Source organism: Tachypleus tridentatus, chromosome 10 (assembly GCF_004210375.1).
Source record: "Tachypleus tridentatus isolate NWPU-2018 chromosome 10, ASM421037v1, whole genome shotgun sequence".
Taxonomy (NCBI): Eukaryota; Metazoa; Arthropoda; class Merostomata; order Xiphosura; family Limulidae; genus Tachypleus; species Tachypleus tridentatus.
This window is the reverse complement of record NC_134834.1, coordinates 95683909-95708939: the sequence shown is the minus strand read 5'-3', so window position 1 is coordinate 95708939 and position 25031 is coordinate 95683909. Positions and strand designations below refer to the sequence as shown.

At 34.7% G+C, this 25031-nt stretch overlaps 1 long non-coding RNA gene across 2 annotated transcripts in view; it reads left to right on the top strand.

Annotated features, from left to right (window-relative positions):
* Positions 1–280: 280 nt before the first annotated feature.
* LOC143228150 (uncharacterized) overlaps positions 281–25031 on the top strand; it is a 63994-nt gene continuing 39243 nt past the window's right edge. The window contains exon 1 of one of the 2 annotated variants that reach the window (XR_013015219.1): positions 281–475. This is a non-coding gene — a long non-coding RNA (uncharacterized LOC143228150). Of the gene's footprint in view, positions 476–16869; positions 17132–25031 lie in introns of those variants that run through there. The other variant, XR_013015220.1, reaches the window with a different exon arrangement.

The following is a 25031-nucleotide window of genomic DNA, read 5'->3' as shown; positions in this document are numbered from 1 at the left end:
AATAAGTTAAGAAATAAGTATAGAAGTATCACAATCTTTAACACGAAGTAATTTTCAATTAAACCTAAATGTTTCATGTACAATTTTATCCGTATCGTGCAAACAAAAATCCTCGTTTTATGGAGTACACTTCTAAGAAACAAAAATAACAACACTATGTTTTTCCTACTTTCTTTTCGCAATATATTCGTAGGTAAACAGTGTATATTGCACATCAAATCATGACCAGTTGAAGGAGATACTAAGATTACTCTCCAAGCATCATACCTCGCGCAACGTGACAGCACTGCCGCACGCTGATCTCTAATTTTTCCTCTCACCGTAACCATAGCAACCGTCTCCGCCTTGTTTGTCAATGTGTAGAGGTAAGGCACTATCTTATTTGTAGTTCCCATGGTAACTCAGTTTCGAGAAGCAGCGCTGGCCGTTTGTCAAGTGAAGGTCGATGAGCGCACGAGCAGGTTGCTGCAGAAATGTGAGTTTCATCAATTTTATTTTTTTGTAAATATATCGTCGTATTGATTTCCACCTCGTAGTTTTGTTAACAAAGCACGAGATTTAACTCCTTTGCGCAATTAGCAATTAAAACTATAAATAATAGGATACTCGCAAAAATTTTGATTGCGCATATACATATATATACACATAAAGAGAGTTTGTTTGTTTTGGAATTTCGCACAAAGCTACTAGAGGGCTATCTGTGCTAGCCGTCCCTAATTTAGCAGTGTAAGACTAGAGAGAAGGCAGCTAGTCATCACCACCCACCGCCAACTCTTGAGCTACTCTTTTACCAACGAATAGTGGGATTGATCGTCACATTATAACGCCCCCACGGCTGAAGGGGTGAGCATGTTTGGCACGACCGGGATGCGAACCCGCGACCCTCAGATTACGAGTCGCACGTCTTAACACGCTTGGCCATGCCGGGTCCCATAAAGAGAGAAAGAAATGACAGTCATATGAGTTTTGGAGTCTTAAAGAAACAGCTCAATGCGTGCACAACATAAACATTTAATTTCATTAATAAAACAGCCATTAAAAATTTATGTTACCAAAGTAAAGATTTGTTAATAGTATTCAAAAATGTTGTTATTTTTTTCAAAACTACAAGTTACAGAAATTATATCTTCTTCGACATGTAAAAAACAAAATCAATATGGGATTATTGTTTTCGTCTTTTTATTTTTTTCGTTTCACCATCAAAAACTACAAATCTTGAAATACCTCTACTATTTCCAGAATATATAAACATATAACTTTCAGTAGACCTGTTCATGCCCTTTTGAAATCAAAACGCTTTTATTTATAACATAATTTAATTACGTCTGGTGTTACCATAACAACAAGTTTAGATAGACATGTATAGATATAGTAACACGTGTGACATTTCGTATCATCTTCGAGTTATTATGAAGACTAAATAACCAGAAGTAAACTCTTAACAACGTAGTTGTTGTCCCCTAGCGGTTGAGAGCTAAGATTAAAGACTTATCGCACTGAAAAAACAGGTTTCGATACCCGTGGTGTGAACAGCACAAACAGTCCACAGACAAAATATGGTCATAGAGACCTCTAACGAGGATAGTTAAAAATAAAAGTTCACAATTTTTTTTGTAATTAAACATAAATAGAGAATTTTGTTTTGGCATTTAAAATATCTATGTGGATCACAATTCATGACTACGTCATAATGTTATGTTTGCCGGTTTATTTTGTTTACTATAAAGCGCATTGTGTTTTATTAAATTATATTTACAGTTAAAAACATTATTTATTGCAACGAGAAGTGTGTTTGTTGCTAAGCGCAAAGTTACACAATGGATACCAGATCTGTGCCCACCATGACTTTTGAAACACAGGTTTTAGGATTATGAACCTTCAGACTTATTGTAACGTCAATGATTTCAAAAGATGTTCATTATCCATTTACAAAGAAGATTCTGTGAGTTAAATCTTATGATTGTTTATGTGAAGCCAAACATAACCTCGCATACTTTTCAGCTGCATAATAGTTAAGCTAATTCGAATTTATATTGTGTAGTTTGTATTATGTACACTAGATGGCAACCTGCTAGTGAATTTGTAAAATAAATGTTGTTTTGAATTGAGGACAAAGCTACCCAATGGGCTATCTGTGCTCTGCCCACCACGGTATCGAAACCCGGTTGTTAACGTTGTAAGTCCGCATACATACCGCTGAGTCACTGGGGGGCAATTTAAAATAAATTACCAATTACAAATGGATAGTGTTCTGATGATGGAAATTGATAATAGTTTTAGTGTTACAGGGTTTCAGCCACGAATCTTAAGCTTAATGCAACATTTAAACAATAAACTTATTGAAATAAGACATTTGGGCCATTAACTCGCATTATAAGTGTTTTCTCTGCGTTTCTTTTAAACAGATTTGTGTGTTTTCTCCACTATAAAATAGACATGATGTTGTCCACTCTACACAGTAAGTTAAACATTTCGTTCGATATAAGAGACTGCCAATTTTTACACCTAAATATTTAAAACATGCATTTTTTACAAAAGTTTCTAAAAGTAAATGATCATCTTATGCTTATTTTATGAAAGCTTATGAATGATTCTAGATTTGAAAAATATTTTCAATGATGAAGGACATCATGTTTATTACGCATAGCCACAAAACTAGGCATCATATTTATCACGCATAGCCACAAAACTAGGCATCATATTTATCACGCATAGCCACAAAACTAGGCATCATATTTATCACGCATAGCCACAAAAGTAGGCATCATATTTATTACGCATAGCCACAAAACTATGATAATAGGAAAGGACTTTATGAAGCATCGTCTAGCTAGGAAAGAAACAAAAGACTGGTAAAACATAATTGCTGTTTTACTGTCAAAAGCATAATACTCTATCAATTTAACTCAATAGTCATACTGATGAACTTTAAAAACAGTAAGATAATTAGGCCTCTCAAGGACTCAGAGGAAACATGAATATCAAAAACAGTTAAACATTATACAGGGTGTTCGGAAAGTCACTGTGCACATATGTATTTATTAACAGACATGTTTCAATATAGAATATAGGAGGTAAATATGAATGACAATTATAAACAATGTTGAAAGTGACCATGTTGGCATCAATACAGGCCTGGATCCTTCTTATTTTGTTTCTAAACACCGCTATCAGTTGCTGGCTTGAAATGGACTGAATAAAATATGATTACAAAACTGCACAGTGACTTTCCGAACACCCTGTATATAACAGAATGACAAAAATTGTTGTCGAATGTTTATTACACTATTCTTCTAGTAATAAGTACTTTACAAATTTTCACTCTGACAGTCTGTACTCCGATAAGTCGGGTAAATATGTTTTTAAAATACGCAGTATCCTGAGGTCGTCCTGCCCTAGCTTTAGTGAGAAAAGAACGTTTCAGACATCATATTAGGTAAGCGCGTTTCGCTTGTAAAATATAGCTTTTTGGTTTATTAGTTTACTTTAAGAGGACCCGTATTTGTTTCTTTTGAATCCGCGCAAAGCTACTACGCGAGGGCTATCTGCGCTAGCCGTCCCTAATTTAGCAGTATAAGCCTAGAGGGAAGGCAGCTAGTCATCACCACCCACCGCCAGCTCTTGGGCTACTCTTTTACCAAGCGAATAGTAGGACTGACCTTCACATTATAACGCCCTCACACCTGATGGGGCAAGGATGTTTGGTGCGACGGGGTTTCGAACCATTGACTCTCGGATTACGAGTCAAGTGCCTTAACCACCTGGTCATGCGGAGCCTGTAAGGTACTATCACTGTATGCTGATATGGGTTATATTTATTACAGGTGACTCAAGTACTGGTATTTGAACAGCGCCTTCGACTTGCCAAACGTGCATAAGATTTCCATTCTTGAGGTCCAGGTTGGGCATGTTTCAATACTACAGTTATATGCTACATCAGTCCTAAATATATAGTTTACGTGATTCAATTTCTGTTTCAGAAAATATTTTAGTATCGTGTCATTTATTACTCAATTAAGAACTTTTGCTAAAATTGTCACTTTTTTTCCTGTTATTATTAGAGGTATCAGAGATATCGATGAAATGAAACCTATAAATATATTTTTCCACGATTCCCTGCTTATTTGAGAAGCTCTATTTGATTTCATTTACTTTATGGTTTGAATAGTTTCAACAGTAACGATATGCGTGTTTATACGTGTTCAACAGTACACTTTAAATAGAAAACAAACTGTTCCTGTCTATCTGTTCCCTGAGACAAAGTATCAATTTAACAATGCTGTAACAGATTAACAACACCGACAAGTACAGTTGATCCGTAACGTACTCAGGGAAACAATAATATTCACAGAAACGAGAGAAGACTGAGAACTGGTGAGTTCACGCCTTGGGTAAAGACTAGTCATCAATATTTTATTCTGTTTTTTTCTTGTTTTGTTGTTTTTGAATCTCACGCAACGCTACACGAGGGCCATCTGTGCTAGCCGTCCATAATTCAGCAGTGTAAGCCTAGAAAGTAGGCGGCTAGTCATCACCGCCCACCGCCAACTTTTGGGCTGCTCTTTTACCAAAGAATAATGGGATTGATCGTCACATTATAATGTCCTTACGGCTGAAAGGGCGAGCATGTTTGGTGCGACAGGGAATCAAACCCGCGACCCTCAGATTACGAGCTGAGCACCTTAACCACCTCGCCATGCTGGGCCTTTGAATTCTCTGAATAAGAAATTTTCGAATTATTGAAATTCAGTTTAGAATTTGTCTCACTGAAGTGAAGAATATAAGAAAATTAATTAAAGCAAATAGTTATGTGTAACAAGTTTTCTAATTAAGTTAGACACGAAAGTTTTTAAGCCAACATATTACGCTTTCGCAATGTAGAAAGTTTTATTGAAGCGCACTTTAGACAACACATAAAAATAATTCTCTGAAGTATTTCGAATAAACTATCATGTCATGGAATGTCGTCAAATTTAACAACATTTTATTATCTTTATTTTATATAAAATGTCTTCAAGTTAAAGTTTAGGGTTTATTTGATGTTTCATTTGTTAATAATTATTGTTGTTATACGTGAACCACAAAATTCCTTAACGTTTATACCCAACCAGTATAAATATTATAGTGTTATAATCCTTTACCTTCTGTATTGAGGTTCTCTGGTAGAGGTTTGTAAGTCAAATGCATACTTCAAGCATAATATATACTTATAAAATATAGAGCTATTTGAGTTTAGTTTAAACTTTAAGAACATTTCATATCCAATGCAAGAAGATAATTTATTTTATCACACTAATAAAATGTATTTTACACAAATAGCATCGAGTTTAAATTACAGATAATTATTTTATATAATATTTTGATAAAAGAACTTATCTACGTTTGTCACTTTGCTGTCGTGAAATTTTCTGATCACGAAAAAGTAAAAAATCTCTCAAGACGCCCTCTACTGATTTATGTATTTGGGAATTTTTAGATTATTTTATCTTAATTTCGTTTCTTTCTTTGTCGTCAAGCGCAAAATCACACTAAGAGCTGTCTGTGTTTTGGTAACTATGGATATTGAAACACGGTTTTTAACACAATAATCCCACAGACATACCGCTGTATGACTTGTGTGAGAGACAAAAGAAAAAAAAAAACCTGTACTTTTAATTACCGTAAATAGAAAACAATTGAGCTTCGTTTCAGACAATAGGTTGCATAACGTTGGATGTATTTACGGGAAAACAGAAACAGTCGAGACAGTCATTAGTGATTTCATGATGCCAGTACTGTACTGACACGAACCAATGAACGTAAGTCATAAGGAAAGTTCCTAGTAATAATTAACTGAAAGACCTGCTGAGATGATCCGCTAATTACGACGTCAAAAATAACTTTCAATATTTCGTAATATTGACATATCTTATTACAATATAAACATATGTGAATTCCAATGTATTATTTTTGGCAATTTTTATGTGTTTTCTTTACAATAAAACATAATACGTTCTTATGGACGTACTAGTAATCCATATGAAACTTATCGATGGAATTTCATGGCATACTCAGTGACAATTCTATAAGAAAAGAAGCCTAAATTTCGTTGTGGACAAAACGACCTTTATTGGTTTAACTAGCATACAGCGCGTGTTTATAACGTACCCATGGTTACACAAAAATACGTAAAAGTAGAATCGAGAAAACTCACACATCATTAAAACTTGAAAAGTGAACAGGAAAGATTATAGCAAATCCTCAATAAATCTGGAATAGTAGTTTTTACGTTGTGCAGAATGTCCGTAAAGTTTGGAACCATACGTGATTTGGAAATTTTCATAATCTCGGACATTTACGTTCTTTTAAAACATGAGAAGGTCGAGTTAATCCCACTGTTAATTCAAACTTCTTACGAATTGCAAGAATATCATGAGAAAATGTATATGGTTCCAGACTTTTCGGACGCCCTGTATTTAATGTGGTTATAATAAGGACTTCAATGTCATTCATAAAAAGATAACAGTAGTGGACACTTTGAGACTTTGTAATACCAGGTTGAATTAGTGCTAAGTATAGTTAGATCATAGGCCTGACATGGCCAAGCGCGTAAGGCGTGCGACTCGTAATCCGAGGGTCGCGGGTGCGCGCCCGCGTCGCGCCAAAACATACTCGCTCTCTCAGCCGTATGGGCGTTATATATGTGACGGTCAATCCCACTATTCGTTGGTAAAAGAGTAGCCCAAGAGCTGGCGGTGGGTGGTGATGACTAGCTGCCTTCCCTCTAGTCTTACACTGCTAAATTAGGGACGGCTCGGTGCAGTGGGCTAACAACCTACTCACTTAAATACTTGTTGAAGAATCCGCAAGCGATTGCGGCCCTATGTTCCTAGATGGAATCTAATGGTGATAACTAACTAATAATAGTTAGAACATATAAAAAAAATTTTGTTCTTTCACCTGAAAATTCGTTTTTCTATATTTATAGGAATATTTTCAATGGGTTTCGCTGTATATATTACAACCGTGAGCAGTTATTGTCAACTATTTCCAAGTTAAAAAATAATGATTTTATATTTTTTGATAGCAAGTTATGAAACAGTAACCACAAGGAGAGGAATAAAGACCAGTCACTAAAACTTATTATTAAAGTAAATATTCAATGATATGTCTTTGAAATACATCGAAAAAAAAACATATTTTTTGCCTCCTATATCAGAGAAATTGAGTCAATTGAAACAAAACGGTTTGATTTGAATTTCGCGCAAAACTACAAGCGGGCTATCTGCGTAAGCCGTTCCTAATTTGGCAGTGTAAGACAAGAGGGAAAACAGCTAGTCATCACTACCCACCTCCAACTCTTGGGCTACTCTTTTACCAACGAATAGTGAGATTAACCGCACTTTATAACTCCTCCACGGCTAAAAGGTCGAGCATGTTTGGTGCGACTGGGATTCGAACCTCCGACCCTCTGACTACGAGTTAAGTGTCTAAACTTCCTGGCCATGCTGGGCCGAAACAAAACGGAAGGGTTTAGGTTTTTGTCCAGGAAATTATTTATTAAGTTCAAAAATATTTTTGCACGTGTAAATAAGATGATTATAAAAACATTTTGACCACTCTCATTGCAATAAACATTAACTTAGATTCTACTTCTGATTGAATATTTAAACATTTCAGGGTATTATTTGGAGTAAACATTTATCTACTCCTGATAAAATAAGTAAAATGAAACGTTATGATGAATTGTCATTTATTTTCATCGGGATTCGAACCATGTCTTGGACCAGGGAGAGTCACATTAAGTTAGACCTCTTCTTCTCTTTCAGGAATTGTTATTTTGTTCGTACAGTAATTGAATCTCAGGTTACGTTGTAGTCACATTACCTACAGCGTGTTAAAGTTTGTCCGTTGTCCGCAGTTTAATTAACTTACCCTGTTCGTGCAATGTCCAGTTCACGTGATAATATTAACTCGTATATTTTCACGAGCTTCACTTATGTGTGATCGCACTATTAGTCTGTGTTCATAATACAGTTCTAGTTACGAATCATAAATACACAAACATAGTCCTATGTTTACGTTAAAAACCCTTTTAAAATAGAGTTACTTTAGTGTGTAGGAATGTATTGGCCTAGCATTGTTTGTTATGTAAGTGTCGTATTTATGATGTTCAGAGGGAAATGGTAGTTAGAACTTGGTTCAACAATTATTTCTCCACAGTGGCTCAGCGGGATGTCTGCGGACCTGTACCGCAAGGAACCGGGTTTCGATACCCGTGGTAAGCACAGCACAGATAGCCATTGTATAGCTTTGTGCTTAATTCAAAATAAACAAACAATCAATATGGATTATGTAACTCTTTAGTCTCCTCATCAGTTCATTCTTATTAATATCGTTTCTATAATATTGAAGTTAGTTCTCTATATATCTGTCTTATAGTGTCAGCCTGTTTGAATAGTTGTGTAGAAATAATGAATTTGTTTACAGTAGAACTCTGTATGCTTTGGTTGAAACATGGTTTTCTAGTTTGTTGATGTGTGCTTTTGATGCATTTATCCATGTTATAGAGGCGTATTCTACGTCTATTCTTATGTATGTTTTGTGCATTTTAACACGCGTATTCTGCTACTGGTCTTATGTATGTTCTGTACATTTTTAACTGGCGTATTCTACTACTGGTCTTATGTGTGTATTATTTTGTATTATTTCTAATGTTAATCTTATGAAAATATCTGTTGTTTGTTTTGTGTTTCTGTAACCATTTGTATTTCTGGAAGTGCTCATTCAGTTTCAAGGTAATTTATGAGTCTATTTTTAATCATTTTATTCAAGTAGTTTTCTTAACTTTCTTGCAACAGCCCGGCATGGCCAGGTGGGTTAAAGGCGTTCGACTCGTAATCCGAAGGTCGCGGGTTCGAATTCCCGTCGCACCAAAATATGCTCGCCCTTTCAGCCGTGGGTGCGTTATAATGTAACTGTCAATCCCACTATTCGTTGGTAAAAGAGTAGCCCAAGAGTTGGCGGGACTTTCCCTCTAGCCTTACACTGAAAAATTAAGGACGGCCAGCGCAGATAGCCCTTGTGTAGCTTTGCACGAAATTCGAAAGCAAACAAACAAACTTTCTTGTAATACTTACGGGCCTGTACTTTTCAGGGTTATTCACTGATTTACCTTCCTTTTATAAACATAAGAACATCGGTCTGCTTCCAAGTGGTTGACATGTATCCTGTTTTCAGAGGGCGTTTCTGAAATAACGTATTTTGAATATTGCCTTGTCTTGGTGCTTTTGTTTTCATAACGTTTCGTGTCTCCTTTTACTTCTGTTAGTGTGATGAGTCTGATCATTTGTTTTGTTTACAGTACTTCTGTTGTACTATTATGTGTGTGTGTGTTTTCTTATAGCAAAGCCACATGGGGCTATCTGCTGAGCCCACCGCGGGAAATCGAACCCCTGATTTTAGCGTTGTAAATCCGTAGACTTACCGCTGTACTAGCGGGGGTGTTGTACTATTATGTCGAGTGTTCGTAGTGAAATCTGATTAGTGTTTATCACGGTTGAAAGGTTAACCTGAAGATGACCTTAGAAGTTCGAAACGTTGCTCTTTAATTTAATGAAAGTTGTTATACCCATACCAGCCGTGTTGAGATACATTTTTACTTCAAGTACGTTTCCCGTTTAGAATGTGATCACCCACCATAATCCAAAAAACAACAACAACACAGTTTCGAATCCTCGTCTTAGTTTATACTGTAAGAACAGTCAAATAACACGGGTTGAAAAAAGTTTAAGTTCGTGGGTTAAAAAGAAAAGACGCAAATAACAACAACAAAATGTGTTCATGCTTACGACTCTGATCTATCTTTGCCACGTGTCCTACAATGCCAGAAACACATTTCATTTTATCTGTGGTCACAAAGACCACTCTGAATGAGCATCTCCTATGGCACTATTGTTCGTCTAATGTATTGTTTCATAAAGTTTTCTAAATGAATTTATAATAATTTTTATGTTTTCTTCTTAAAGTTCACTTTAAATGACTATTTTGTTCTTGCAATTATGTTCGTCTTATCTGTGTTTTACACACTTTCCCATATGTATTTATAGTAAGTTTTGCCTTTAAAAGTAATATAGAGTGCTGTACATTCCTCATCTGGATACTTTAGTCGAAGACTAGTTTGATGTATAGAATTGGTTACAGAACATATAAGTAAATAAATCACATCCCGTAACATACAATAAAACTTTTCTATCCTCTGGGCACCATTGTAAGGAGTCTAAATGCCCTATATGTTTTCATAATAGTACAGCAGTAAGTGATGAAATATTAGCCTTATACGGTGAACTGAGACTGATGTTGCGAAATCGAACAAGAAGTCCTAGTATTTTATTATATGTTTTATATTAGAGGTTTTTGTTCGGTTAAAGTCTACAGTTTAACTTCTTATTATTAATACTTCTAGAAACTACAGAGTGTTGTATTAGCAACACTGGGGTTTTACTTTGATTACAAATATCGCAGTTTTGATAAAAGCACAGATATTTAGTTTTCACTTAACAGACACAGATCGTCCATGCTTTTTCATTGAGTTGTAATTGGAAACTATTTTACTGATTATGTAAATGTTACAACAATTATGTAAGTTTACGTTGACTTGATTTTTGTAAATTTAATCTAATAACTAGATATTACCTTTTACTAAATTACAAGGAATACTACTATTAGTTGTTGAGGTATTAATTAATGTATGCTAAATTGAAACGTTTCTGGAGTCTAGGCACATCATTACAGTGTATGTCGTTTCATCTGCTCTTGGTTTACCTGATGACCATACATCTTAATAGCATGCAGGTAGTCCCATTTGTGAAAGGTTCTGTTTTAAGCTGTCACTTTCAAAGCACTATCTTCGTCTCTGTTGCTTACTACAATCCATCTTGAACAGGAGAATGACAAGTTCCCAACGCCTGTTTAAACAATCTGAGTGCACTTAAAGTCAATAAGCAATGCCTTAGGCTCCTTGACCAGTATGTCTTGGTGTGAAATAGTTAATTTGTTCATAGAATTGTTGAGTAAAGCTACTCGAAGGCTATCTTCACTAGTCATGCCTAATCATTAAATAGAAGGCATTGAGTCAAAACGACACTCTGCCAACTACTTGGCTACTCTTTAAAGACGAATTAAGCGATTGACTGTCACATTATAACGCCCCAACGGCTAAAATTACCACCATTATCGAAGGTGTGTTTTAATCTTGCGAACAACAAACAACAAGTTGACCTCCCTAAACACCAAGTAGTGCCAGGTCAATATGGAATAGCATGAATAACCATTTCATTCTCTAGCTGGTCGAGGTCTGAAACAATTGAACAGAAGCAGTTTGTGTACACGTGAACTATTTCACTTATCCAGAAGAAAACCTTTTTGATTAAGTTGTGTATTCTTTCCTGAGTCATGTAGACGCCTTGCACCACTGACCTTCAGTTATTTTCTAGACCTCCCACCGTGAGATAAAGACAAATCTAAGAACTTGCAACGTTAACATCCGGTATTTGGTTCCCAGCGATAAACACAGCAGATATTTTATTGTGCTTTATCTCTAAAACAAATACGTTTTATACAAATAAAATAAACTGTAAATAAGGCACAATGATACGAATTATAACACTGGACACCATGTGCTCATGAAAGTAAACTGTAAATAAGGCACAATGATACGAATTATAACACTGGACACCATGTGCTCATGAAAGTAAACTGTAAATAAGGCACAATGATACGAATTATAACACTGGACACCATGTGCTCATGAAAGTAAACTGTAAATAAGGCACAATGATACGAATTATAACACTGGACACCATGTGCTCATGAAAGTAAACTGTAAATAAGGCACAATGATACGAATTATAACACTGGACACCATGTGCTCATGAAAGTAAACTGTAAATAAGGCACAATGATACAAATTATAACACTGGACACCATGTGCTCATGAAAGTAAACTGTAAATAAGGCACAATGATACGAATTATAACACTGGACACCATGTGCTCATGAATCAATTATATAGGTGTTATTTTTCATTCTCTACCCTCACTAATGAAAGTTTCTATATCATTTTATTCTCTGCCCTTCTAATGAAAGTTTGTAGATCATTTTTCATTCTCTGCCTTTACAAATGAACATTTGTGTATCATTTTTCTTTCTCTGCTCTTACTAATGAACGTTTGTATATCATTTTTCATTGTCTTCCCTTACTATAAACATACTCGTAATTCTACGATATTTCATAGAATGAGTCAAACTTTAAAGTGAACAAATTAGATAATTCATAAGAGGTGCACAGAACTGAATGTTTATTTTTAATAAATATTATTATTTCCTTAAACTTAATATACTTATATTTCGAAATTACTAATTGCTTTTCCATAGTATAAATTAATCAAAATCTCACGAAGGTGAACTGCTGATAGAGTTTCTCTAAATATTTGTTTTTCGTACTGATAATTTAGTGTACTCTGATCACTTTGAAAATATTTCATTTAACATCGGGATCAAGACGTTACATACAGTTATTTATGAAAACATATCAGACTAGAGACAAGCTTTGCAAAAAGGGTAAACGCAACAGCATCCATTGCACGGTTATTGTATTTCAAATGAGATATATTTTACATTGAAAGGATATGTATACATTGAGCCGGAGAGGAAACTATGAAGGAAACTAAACTTTTTTCCCGTTATTTTAACGCTATATCTTGTTTTATTTAGTAGTTTATTACCAAATAAATAAGAGTTTTGTAAAATGTACGAACAGCTAGAAATCTTGTCAGAGAATCATTTTCACGTCCAATCAGCTAAAACTGTGAAACGATATGCTCCAAAATCATAAATCCAACGTTCGAGACATCATTCCGACAAATACAGTCAGCGCTTATATTTGAGTTAAACAAGCTAAACAATCCTATGATTTGGTTGAAGGAGCAAATATGGCGGCGGATACTTCTATGTATCTGCCCTTTGTTTTCAGTCAGTAGTTTTAAACTAGGTACAGCTATACCTTAATCTTAAATAATTCTGACCTGGCCGTTTAACCTTCGTCCACGTGTTTCAGTTTTAAATCTTTACAAGAGTAGGAACTGCTGTCTTGGTCCGGTTTATTCGGTCATCGCCAATTTTGAGAAAAGCATAAAATGGACATTTACATAATAACTCAAAGAAATACTTTTTTAATTTTTAAGTAAAGGTCGCCAATAAAGAAAATATTTATAAGAATCAGGTTTATGCCTTTTGCTTTCGTATAAAAAAAATAGAAGCAAATATGTTAGAAGGTTTGGGCCAAAAATGTATACTTAGCTTAGTGCAAGAGAAAAAGAAACCAAGACAAGACATATAAAGGAAAGTAAGAAAATGGTGTAACCAATAAATAATATCAAAGTAAGTACAGTAAAACAATTAGACACAACTCGTATTAATAACAATTTGTAGGTTCTGTGCAGGGTCTACCAACGAGCGTGCCGGGTTATAAACCTAAATGTTCAAAATTCTAGATATGATAAGCACCTGAGCATGCTCTGAAAATTTAAAAGTCGGGGAATATTATTACTTTAACACCCTTTTCTGCTATTTGGGGCCCGGCATGGCCAAGTGCGTTAAGGCGTGCGACGCGTAATATGAGGGTCGCGGTTCGCATCCGTGTCGCGCCAAATATGCTCGCCCTCCCAGCCGTGGGTGCGTTATAATGTGACGGTCAATCCCACTATTCGTTGGTAAAAAGAGTAACCCAAGAGTTGGTGGTGGGTGATGATGACTAGCTGGCTTCCCTCTAGTCTTACACTGCAAAATTAAGGACGGCTAGCGCAGATAGCCCTCGAGTAGCTTTGTGCAAAATTCCAAAACAAAACATTTCTGCTATTTGGTTAAGAATAAAAGCGTATGCGACAGGCGTTTCTGTTTTCTTTCCTTCTAACCATCAGTTTAACATTGTGATGACTGTGCACAAATCTTGAAGAAACCTGTTCATTTTGTCTGCATGTTTTGTTTAAGATATTTTCAGAAAACAGTAGATCTCTCACGAACCGGAAGGGAACATTTTTCTTGAAAAAAATGCTACCTAATTCGGTTTTTCTTCACTGGGACTGACTTTTTTGGACATTTTTTATTGGCTAAAAAGAAGGCATTACCTGCGCTTTTTTAGCATTTTAGCTGCTAAGAGTGACTTGAAATGGTAAGGTGATTGAAATCTGTCAGTGAATTACAAACGTAACGATCAAATCAAAAATTATGGAAAACTCTAAATGGCATACGAAGGTATTCAGAAACCTCTTAGAAGTACCTTGGTAGATATTGTGTAGCGAGCCGAGTACATTATTATGTTTGTAACTGCTTTCAAAGTGTTCCTGTCTGCTTATCCTACTGCTGACACTAGTGATGCTTCGACCTTACCTACCGAATAACAGGTGAAAGTTAAATAAAAAATGTAATAGAAGAAACATGAAAGATTGACAGTTACTTGTAATTAAACTACACAATGCTCTGCCCACCATTGGTATATCGAAACCTGGATTTTAGCACTGTGAGTCCTCAGACATTCCTCTGTGCCGCTAGGAGACAGTTTAATTAATAATGCTGATAACGTGGTTTTATCAATACATACAGAATTTACTCCCACCGAGTACGCCTTAGTACTAACTAGAGACTTGAGGAAGCTGTATTTTACTTTAAAATTATCAATTATTAAACGAAAACTTGTCTCAAAAAGATACTTCCAAAACCACCCTCTTTGGGAGTTTCCGTGTTAAACTTAGTTTTAATGTTCAATAAATTGTAATGTAAAGAAACCCCTTAGCTTCTGAGGGGTACGTTACATTTAATAATTTATAATGATGTAGAAAAATAAACCAATGAAATATGTATGTATATATACAAGCAGAGACCCGTGAAACAATTGCGGTCATATTAGTATCTTTATTGCGATAGTAATTGGATTAAGGCGTTGGACTCGTAATCTGAGGGTCGCGGGTTTGAATCCCCGTTATGCCAAACATACTTGCTCTTTCAGCCGTGGGGGCGTTATAATGTGACGGTAAACCCCACTATTCGTTGGTAAAAGAATAGCCCAAGAGTTGGCGGTGGGTGGTGATGACTAGCTGCCTTCCCTCCAGTCCCTAAATTTGGGACGGCTAGCGCAGATAGCCCTCAAGTACCTTTGCGCGAAATTCAACAAACAAACAATAGTGATAAAAATCAGTAAGGTAAATAATCCATCCAACTTATATATTAAAGTCTAGATACAGCCTGAGTGGAGAACTAAAGAAGATTTGTTACAACTAATAAATGTATGACGATTCGACAAGTTTTATCATCAGTTTTTTTTTATCGTTTGTTTCGCACTTTATTTTTTAAAAGTCGGTACCTTTTATCAAGGTTTAAAGTCGCGTTTTACTATAGTGTACAAAACAGAAGATTACAAGTATTATTGTAGCACATGTGTAGTAAAAGTAACATTTCGTGAATTATAGGGTAAGCACAAGTTCGGTTAAATGAGCCTAAAACACCAGGCAGTCCAATATTTAACTTTTACTGTGTTCTATAAAATTATGGAAAAAGGAGTGAATGGCATTGAAAATAAAAATAAATGAATCAATTTTGTCGTGTGGTATTATGGAGCAAATTGCAGTGTAAATCTACCCATGTGGTATTATGGAGCAAAGTGCAGTGTAAATCTACCCATGTGGTATTATGGAGCAAAGTGCAGTGTAAATCTACCCATGTGGTATTATGGAGCAAAGTGCAGTATAATCTACCCCAATTTCCCAAATGTTCCTCAGTGGCACAATGATATATCTGCTGACCTACAATGTAAGAGACTGGGTCTTGATACCCGCGGTGGATAGAGCGTAGATAGTCCATTGTGCAGGTTTGTGCTTAATTACGAAAAATCCAAACAAAATTTCCCTAATAGTCTGGCTGGTTCACTTTGAGATTTATTTATATTTTATTTAGTGGCTTCTTTGAAATAACATTTTTGTTGTTGTTTCGACTATAAATAAAAGTTAAATTTTTCATTAAGCTTTTGTACGTTTAGTGTGGAATAATTCTTTTATAACAGCCTTATAACCATACCGTGTGGTTTTAAGGTGAACGTGAACATTCCAGACAAGCCAGGCATGGACAGGTGGTTAAGCCACTCGACTTGTAATCCGAGGGTCGCGGGTTCGAATCCTCGTCACACTAAACATGCTATGAGGGCGTCATAGTGTGAGGGTCGATCCCACTATTCGTTGCTAAAGAGTAGCTCAAGAGTTGGCGGTGGACGGAAATGACTAGGTGCCTTCCGTCTCGTCTTACACTGTTAAATTAGGGATGGTTAGCACAGATAGACCTCGAGTAGCTTTGTGCGAAATTAAAAAAAAACAAAACATTCCAGACAATTTTAGCGTCTCTGAAAATAAAGACACACTCTCAGAATATGTAAATCCTTAAAAGTATGAACATTCCAGACAGAATCGAAATTATCTTAGTACAGTATTCGACGTCGCCTTTCGTAAAACCCCACCAGATCCTGTAAATATATGATGTATATGAACATTCCAGCCAGAATCTAAATTCTTTGAGTGTGGCCTTACGTAAAAACCCACCAGATCCTGTAAATCTATGATATATATGAACATTCCAGATAGAATCTAAATTCTCTGAGTGTGGCCTTACGTAAAAACCCACCAGATCCTGTAAATATATGATGTATATGAATGTTCCAGCCAGAATCTAAATTCTCTGAGTATGGCAGAAGAAGTCGCCTTACGTAAAAACCCCACCAGATCCAGTAAATCTACAATGAATATGAACATTCCAGACAGAATCGATGCCACTGGAAGTAACAGCATTTACTGAACGTCTGTCTGCACTAGCTCACATATACCCACCTTTCTCATCCATATGGTAGAATTTTAGAAAATCTTGAAATAATGGAATTGTATATCAAGAAAGAATATACTTTAACAGCATATGTGAAACAGAACTTGGAGCGACTCAGAAGCCAAACGTATTGCAAAACGTAAATATAAATAAGTTTATTCAAGAGGAAACTAAAGAACATCTACAATGTGCAAAGTTCTCGATTCAGTAAACAGAAAACATACATACTAAGGTAAGCTATTATATATTGTTTTATTTACCACGTTTACAACCGTTCTGCCCACTCAAAGCGAGTGAAAACCGTTACTAAACAACTCTAGGTTTTCAGTGTAAAATCATCCATGAATTGGGATTTCAGATCACCTTAAATGGAGGTAATTTAAATATACGTCTAAGTATATTAAACAGATAATTTTCCAATAAATCATTGAATAAAATAATTAACACTTCAACAAAATGTCTGTTTTTATTTATTAAAGAGAAGTGACTTTTTATTAGAAGTTACAGCGATAAATGTTTTTTTTAAAAAAAACGTTTTCAGATATTTCCAGAAAACCCCTAGGGACTAAGCAATAAGTCTTAAATCTTATAATACGAAAATCCAGGGTTTGAAACCTTTGAAGTACATAGCACAAACACTCCTTTGTGTAGCTTTGTATTGAACAACAACGTTGGAATACTTGTTGGGTATGAAACATACAAGTAATCGTGTTACTTATGAAGATTTTGTGTGTTATTGTCTTTTCTTTAAACGTTTGATTTCTGTATTTCTTAGCGTCTACAGGTTGGTTTTTACGATTCTTCTGGGTTATAAATCTTTTTACCTTCAATACAGTGCAAGGTAAATATTTATGCAAGTAAAGGTTGATGCAGTTTTCTTCTGATTTTGTGGTCTTTTCAATCGTTTATTTTCAAATTAATAATAAATAAATGTAAGCACACATCACAACGTAAGTGCATATTTTTAATGTAATCATTAAACTGTACTAATTTTAAACATATAAAAATTGTAACTTAAGTATGGGCTGGTTTAGCTATTTTAGTAACTTCCCTCACACTTGGTTTCTGCATGCTGTGCACAAGGCTACACAACGGCGGACTATCTGTGCTCTGCTCTCCACGCGTATCGAAACTTGTTTTTTGGCGTGGTTTGTCCGAAAACATACTGCTCTGTCACTGCGGAGCAAATAGAAAAAGAGGGTGTAATATTCTCTCCAAATACGGTTTGGTTCCATAGTACTAGGTGCTTCATTACAAGTACAATAAATGTTATTTTTGGGAATTGCACTGGTTAAAGAAATTTACTTACTGAATTGTTTGTTTTTGTTTTTTTGAAATTCGTGCAAAGCTACTCGAGGGCTATCTGCGCTAGCCGTCCCTAATTTAGCAGTGTAAGACTAGAGGGAAGGCAGCTAGTCATCACCACCCACCGCCAACTATTGGGCTACTCTTTTACCAACGAATAATGGGATTGACCGTCACATTATAAAGCTCCCGCGGCTGAAAGGGAGAGCATGTTTGGTGCGACCGGGATTCAAACCCACGATTCTCAGATTACGAGTCGAACGCCTTAACCCACCTGGCGATGCTATTAGGAAATGAAAATGATATACTTTAAAATAATTATTGACTCTCTTTGAGCCAATGTTCTACAAACAGTTTCAAGTACGAAAACTTAAAGTTCATATATTTAAGAGTGGCAATTCTCTTTGGAAAAATAAGCAGACTTTGGAACTGTGGTCTTAAATGTAATAAATTTGATATGTATCATACTGTGATATACTCACACATCTACAAAATCGAAATGTTAAGAAATACTAAGCGCCACATCTTGATGAATAACCGAAGATAATATTTCGAAATATGCGAGAAAAACGTATAATACACTAATATGTACTGTGTTGCCTAACGTAAATTTCAAAGTTTATCACAACACTGCGAGTACTAAGCTGTTTTTTTTTTCGGTGTTTTTGCGCTGATTCAAAAAGTTTAAGGCAAATGGACGCTTTAACATTTTTTTTTTTAATTAAATCCATGGACTAGGAAGAGCTAAGTTAATTTTTTGTTTTTTGTTGTTGTTTTTTTAAATCTAATTAATATTTCAGTGGAACACACGACAAACTTATTTAACGATTGGAACAGTTGTGATTACTAATAGCACGTGGATTGGCAGTATTCAATTACGTTCACCCCTCTGGCAAACCACAAACATTAAAGATCTCTTAGAAAGTTCGGGAAAAGACAATACGCTGTACATACACATCTACCCAGGAGAAACTCAATCATGAAACAGTGCAATAAAAGAAAATACTCCGCGTCTTCGTCTCATCTGAATGAAGCAATCTACCTTCTAGAAATGAGCAAAATAAGAACTTATTATTTCATTAAACTTCAAGTGATAAACTGAATATCTCAGAATGTTATTATCACACCCTAACGTAAACAGGTATAAAGCGGGTATAAAAAAAAGGCTCAAAACAGTACCTTCCTGTGTCGTTTTGCCTCTGGAGATAATCGGGTATAAAAGAAAGAGGGCTCAAAACAGTACCTTCCTGTGTCGTTTTACCCGTAGAGATAATCAGGTATAAAAGAAAGAGGGCTCAAAACAGTACCTTCCTGTGTCGTTTAAAATTTTTCCCGTGGAGGTAAGCAGGTATAGAGCAGAACAGGCCTAAGGCAGTACATAATAATCCACGGAACATAATCAGCTATCAAACAGAACTAGAAAATGATATCTTATATCCACGACTCACATTAGAAATGATTGAGGTCATTATAAAGAGCTACAATTGCATGTGTAACTTCTTACTTACATTGTATCGTCTCATGATCAGTATAATACAACATACGTTGTTGTTTATGCTTCATTATTGTACTGAAACAGCAATACGTCTTGTCTAAAATATTTAGATATTTTAGCTCACAAGTGTCCGTACAAACCTAATCGACCATTCCGTTATATACGTATATATTCACGTGACTTCATTTACAGAATATAATTTATTCGATGAAATAAGGTAAATAGATGCGGTCTGATTTACTACTCTAGTTTATCTAATATTTAACCTGTCCTTTTCATCACAATAACCGTTCCATACGATAAGTCTTCAGACCTACAACGCTAAAATCAGGGGTTCGATTCCTCTCGGTGAACTCAGCAGATAGCCCAATGTGGCTTTGCTAGAAGAAAAACACGCATTATTCCATAAGGTTTAAAGTGCGTCAGTTATTATTTATGTATGACAGACAATTTCCCTAAGTAAAGCTTGGAAAATTTCGAGGACAAACCCGTCCATTGATGGAATCCTATTGTATCGTAACAGTAAGAATAGGGTAATTTTCTATTTATGTCTTTGTGCTATAACGAAGTAGAAGCAGTGAAACCTCAGATCTTAAACACTTTCACTCCTATATTTCGAATTTTAGGTCTTGCTTTTGATTTATAGTTAACTGACCAAAGAAACTTTTAAAAAAATGCAGAAATTTAAAAATGTAACTAAATATACCTACATCTCATGTAACTTACTTGGAAAATAATATAACATTCTATAAAACACACCATTCTGTATCTTTAATATACGGCAAAGATCCTTTGAAATAACTGAGTACGTTCTTTAACATAAGAAATACCTGCAGTTTCTACGTATGATTCAATGTCATGTGTTCCCAGTAAACTAAGACTCTGTTGGTTATCAAACTCCACGTGTCTAGACTTGTAATACAACAGTTAGAGATATGAAGTATTATACGTATAATTGCAACATATTAGAATGCTAACAGTCTTCTTACACGTTTGGTTCTAATACACTAATTACTTATACCACTATTTATTTATGCAGTAAAAATACCATAATTACAAACTAAAGAATCTTAGCTGAAAACAGATATCATTCAATGAAGAATAAATATTGTTAGTTTGTTTCATGACAGCCTCACAAAGCTCGCGAGTCCCTAATTAATAAATCGGTAGATTAGGGAGAAGGTGGATACTAGACTTACAGCTACCACTGACTATTGGGCTACATTTATCTGACCAAATAAGAGGATCTGACCATCATCCTTATATCGTATCAATGACCATACACTGTGAACACGACCTTTTTTTTTACTTTTTTTTTTAGTGTCAAGGCTTAAATGCTGGTCCGTAAGTCCACAGTCCATTACAGAAATCACCAGCCCAGAAGTATGAAGCTACCACATCGTTTTATCAGGCAGACAGACGGTAGCGATACCTTCACGGAGATAGCTCTGATTGTTCATTGAAATGGTATTTTAAATACCTCCTAAACAGGTTATAAGAACTTTACAATATTATACAGTGTTTACTTTTATAACAATGTGTATGTAATGAATGAGCCACAAGGTCTGTAAAGCTCGGTAAATATTATAGCAAAATGTTTAACTTCCTTGTTCGTCTTACCTCAATTTTATCACATAACACAGAGTAGAAAACAAGGATGTCAACCAATTTAACTGAGGTGATATTGTTCATGTCTATTTCTATAAATATTATTAATAACTAGTACTAACGTAAAGAAAAAAACACCTGATTCTGGTGTAAACATTATTATTTCTTACAAACATTTACCTTTAAAAGCTTAAGTACACGGTGTGACTGGAATCACCAGCCAATATGTAAACAATACGTATCACAATTAGAACTTTATTATATATAGAACCTGATTATAAACATAACTTTACCATATATGTTGAAACACTGCGTTAAAAGCAAAAAATAAGTACAAAAAACCTTTTCAAAAGTAAGTAAATATAAAGATGGCTGATATAAATCCTTTAAGAACAATAATAACACGGTGTAATAAAGTAAATATAAAGATGGCTGATATAAATCATTTAAGAACAATAATAACACGGTGTAATAAAGTAAATGTAAAGATGGCTGACATCAATCCTTTAAGAACAATAATAACACGGTGTAATAAAGTAAATATAAAGATGGCTGATATCAATCCTGTAAGAACAATAATAACACGGTGTAATAAAGTAAATATAAAGATGGCTGATATCAATCCTGTAAGAACAATAATAACACGGTGTAATAAAGTAAATATAAAGATGGCTGATATCAATCCTGTAAGAACAATAATAACACGGTGTAATAAAGTAAATATAAAGATGGCTGATATCAATCCTGTAAGAACAATAATAACACGGTGTAATAAAGTAAATATAAAGATGGCTGATATCAATCCACGGTGTAGTAGAAGAGTCATTTGCATCATCACTACATCATAGCACATGTACTAATTCACATATGTATTAAACACAACTGAATTCAACTTATCCTGTTTATGTCTGTTAACATTATGTTACACTGTGTCTGTGTTATAATGGAGGGGTAATGTGAATGTTATGATGGAGAGGTGATGTAAATGTTATGATGGAATGGTAATGTAAATGTTGTAATAGAGTGGTAATGTAAATGTTATAATGGAGAGGTGATGTAAATGTTATAATGGAGAGGTGATGTAAATGTTATAATGGAGAGGTGATGTAAATGTTATGATGGAGAAGTGATGTAAATGTTCTAATGGAGGAGCGATGTAAATGTTCTAATGGAGGAGCGATGTAAATGTTGGAATGGAGGAGCGATGTAAATGTTGGAATGGAGTGGTGATGTAAATGTTGTAATGGAGAGGTGATGTAAATGTTATAATGGAGATGTGATGTAAATGTTATAATGGAGGGTTGTTGTAAATGTTATAAGGGAGAGGTGGTGTAAATGTTATAAGGGAGAGGTGGTGTAAATTTTATAATGGAGAGGTGGTGTAAATGTTATAATGGAACAGTAATGTAAATGTTCTAATGGACTGATGGTGTAAATGTTATACTGGAGTGATGGTGTAAATGTTATACTGGAGTGATGGTGTAAATGTTATACTGGAGTGATGGTGTAAATGTTATAATGGAACAGTGATGTAAATGTTGTAATGGAAGGGTGATGTAAATGTTGTAATGGAGTAGTGATGTAAATGTTCTAATGGAGTGGTGATGTAAATGTTGTAATGGAGTGGTGATGTAAATGTTGTAATGGAGTAGTGATGTAAATGTTATAATGGAGTTGGGATGTAAATGTTATAATGGAGGGGTGATGAAATGTCGTAATGAAGTGGTGATATAAATGTTAAAATGGAGTGGTGGGGTAAATGTTATAATAAAGATGTGGTGTAAATGTTATAATAAAGTGGCGATGTAAATGTTATAATGGAGGGGTGATGTAAATGTTATAATCGAGAGGTGATGCAAATGTTATAATCGAGAGGTGATGTAAATCTTATAATCGAGTTGTGATGTAAATCTTATAATCGAGTAGTGATGTAAATCTTATAATCGAGTAGTGATATAAATGTTATAATGGAGTGGTGAAGTAAATGTTTTGATGGAGATGCGATGTAAATCTTATAAAGGAATGGGGATGTAAATGTTATAATTTAGGAGTGATGTAAATGTTGTAATGGAGAAGTGATATAAATGTTATAATGGAGATATGATATAAATGTTGTAATGGAGTAGTGATGTAAATGTTCTCAAGGACAGGTGGTGTAAATGTTATAATGTAGGAGTGATGTAAATGTTGTAATGGAGATGTGATGTAAATTTTGTAATAGAGTGGCGATGTAAATGTTATAATGGAGGGATGACGTAAATGTTATAATGGAGTGGGGATGTAAATGTTATAATGGAGGAGTGATGTAAATGTTATAATGGAGATGTGATGTCAATGTTAGTATTGAGATGTGATGTAAATGTCATGATGGAATGGTGATGAAAGTGATGTAATGGAGTGGTGATGTAAATGTTATAATGGAATGGTGATGTAAATGTTATAATGGAGTGGTGATGTAAATGTTATAATGGTGTGGTGATGTAAATGTAATAATGGAGGGGTGATGTAAGTGTAATGATGGAGTTGTGATGTAAATGTTATAATAGAGAGGTGATGTAAATGTTATAATGGAGAGGTGATGTAAATGTTATAATGGAGTGGTGGTGTAAATGTTATAATGGAGTGGTAATGTAAATGTTATAATGAAGGTGTGATGTAAATGTGATAATGGAGTGGTGATATAAATGTTGTAATGGAGTAGTGATGTAAATGTTATAATGGAGGTTATGTGTAAATGTTGTAATGGAGTAGTAATGTAAATGTTATAATGGAGGTGTTGTGTAAATGTTGTAATGGAATAGTGATGTAAATGTTATAATGGAGAGGTGAGGTAAATGTTGTAATCGAGTGGTGATGTAAATGTTTTAATAAACTGATGATGTAAATGTTATAATGGAGAGGTGCTGTAAATGTTATTATGGAGAAGTGGTGTAAATGTTATAATGGAGATGTGATGAAATTGTTATAATGGAGGGTTCATGTTAATGTTTTAATGGAAATGTGATGTAAATGTTATAATGGAGGGGTGATGTAAATGTTATAATGGAGATGTGATGTAAATGTTATAATGGAGATGTGATGTAAATGTGATAATGGAGGGGTGATGTAAATGCTATAATGGGGTAGTTGTGTAAATGTTGTAATGTAGGTGTTGTGTAAATGATATAATGGAGGGGTGATATAAATGTTGTAATGGAGTGGTGATGTAAATGTTGTAATGGAGGGGTGATGTAAATGTTGTAATGGAGTAGTGATGTAAATGTTGTAATGGATAGGTGATGTAAATGTTGTAATGGAGTAGTGATGTAAATGTTATAATGGAGTTATGGTGTAAATGTTATAATGGAGTGGAGATGTAAATGGTATTATTCAGATGTGATATAAATGTTATAATGGAGTGGTGATGTAAATGTTATAATGGAGGGGTGATGTAAATGTGATAATGGATGGGTAATGTAAATGATATAATGGATGGGTGATGTAAAGGTTGTAATGGAGTAGTAATGTAAATGTTATAATGCATATGTGATGTAAATGTTATAATGGAGGTGTTGTTAAAATGTTGTAATGAGTGGTGACGTAAATGTTGTAATGGAGATGTGATTAAAATGTTATATTAAAGTGGTGGTGAAAATGTTTTAATGGAGATGTGATGAAAATGTTGTAATGGAGAGGTGTTGTAAATGTTATTATGGAAATGTGATGTATATGTTATAATGGAGGT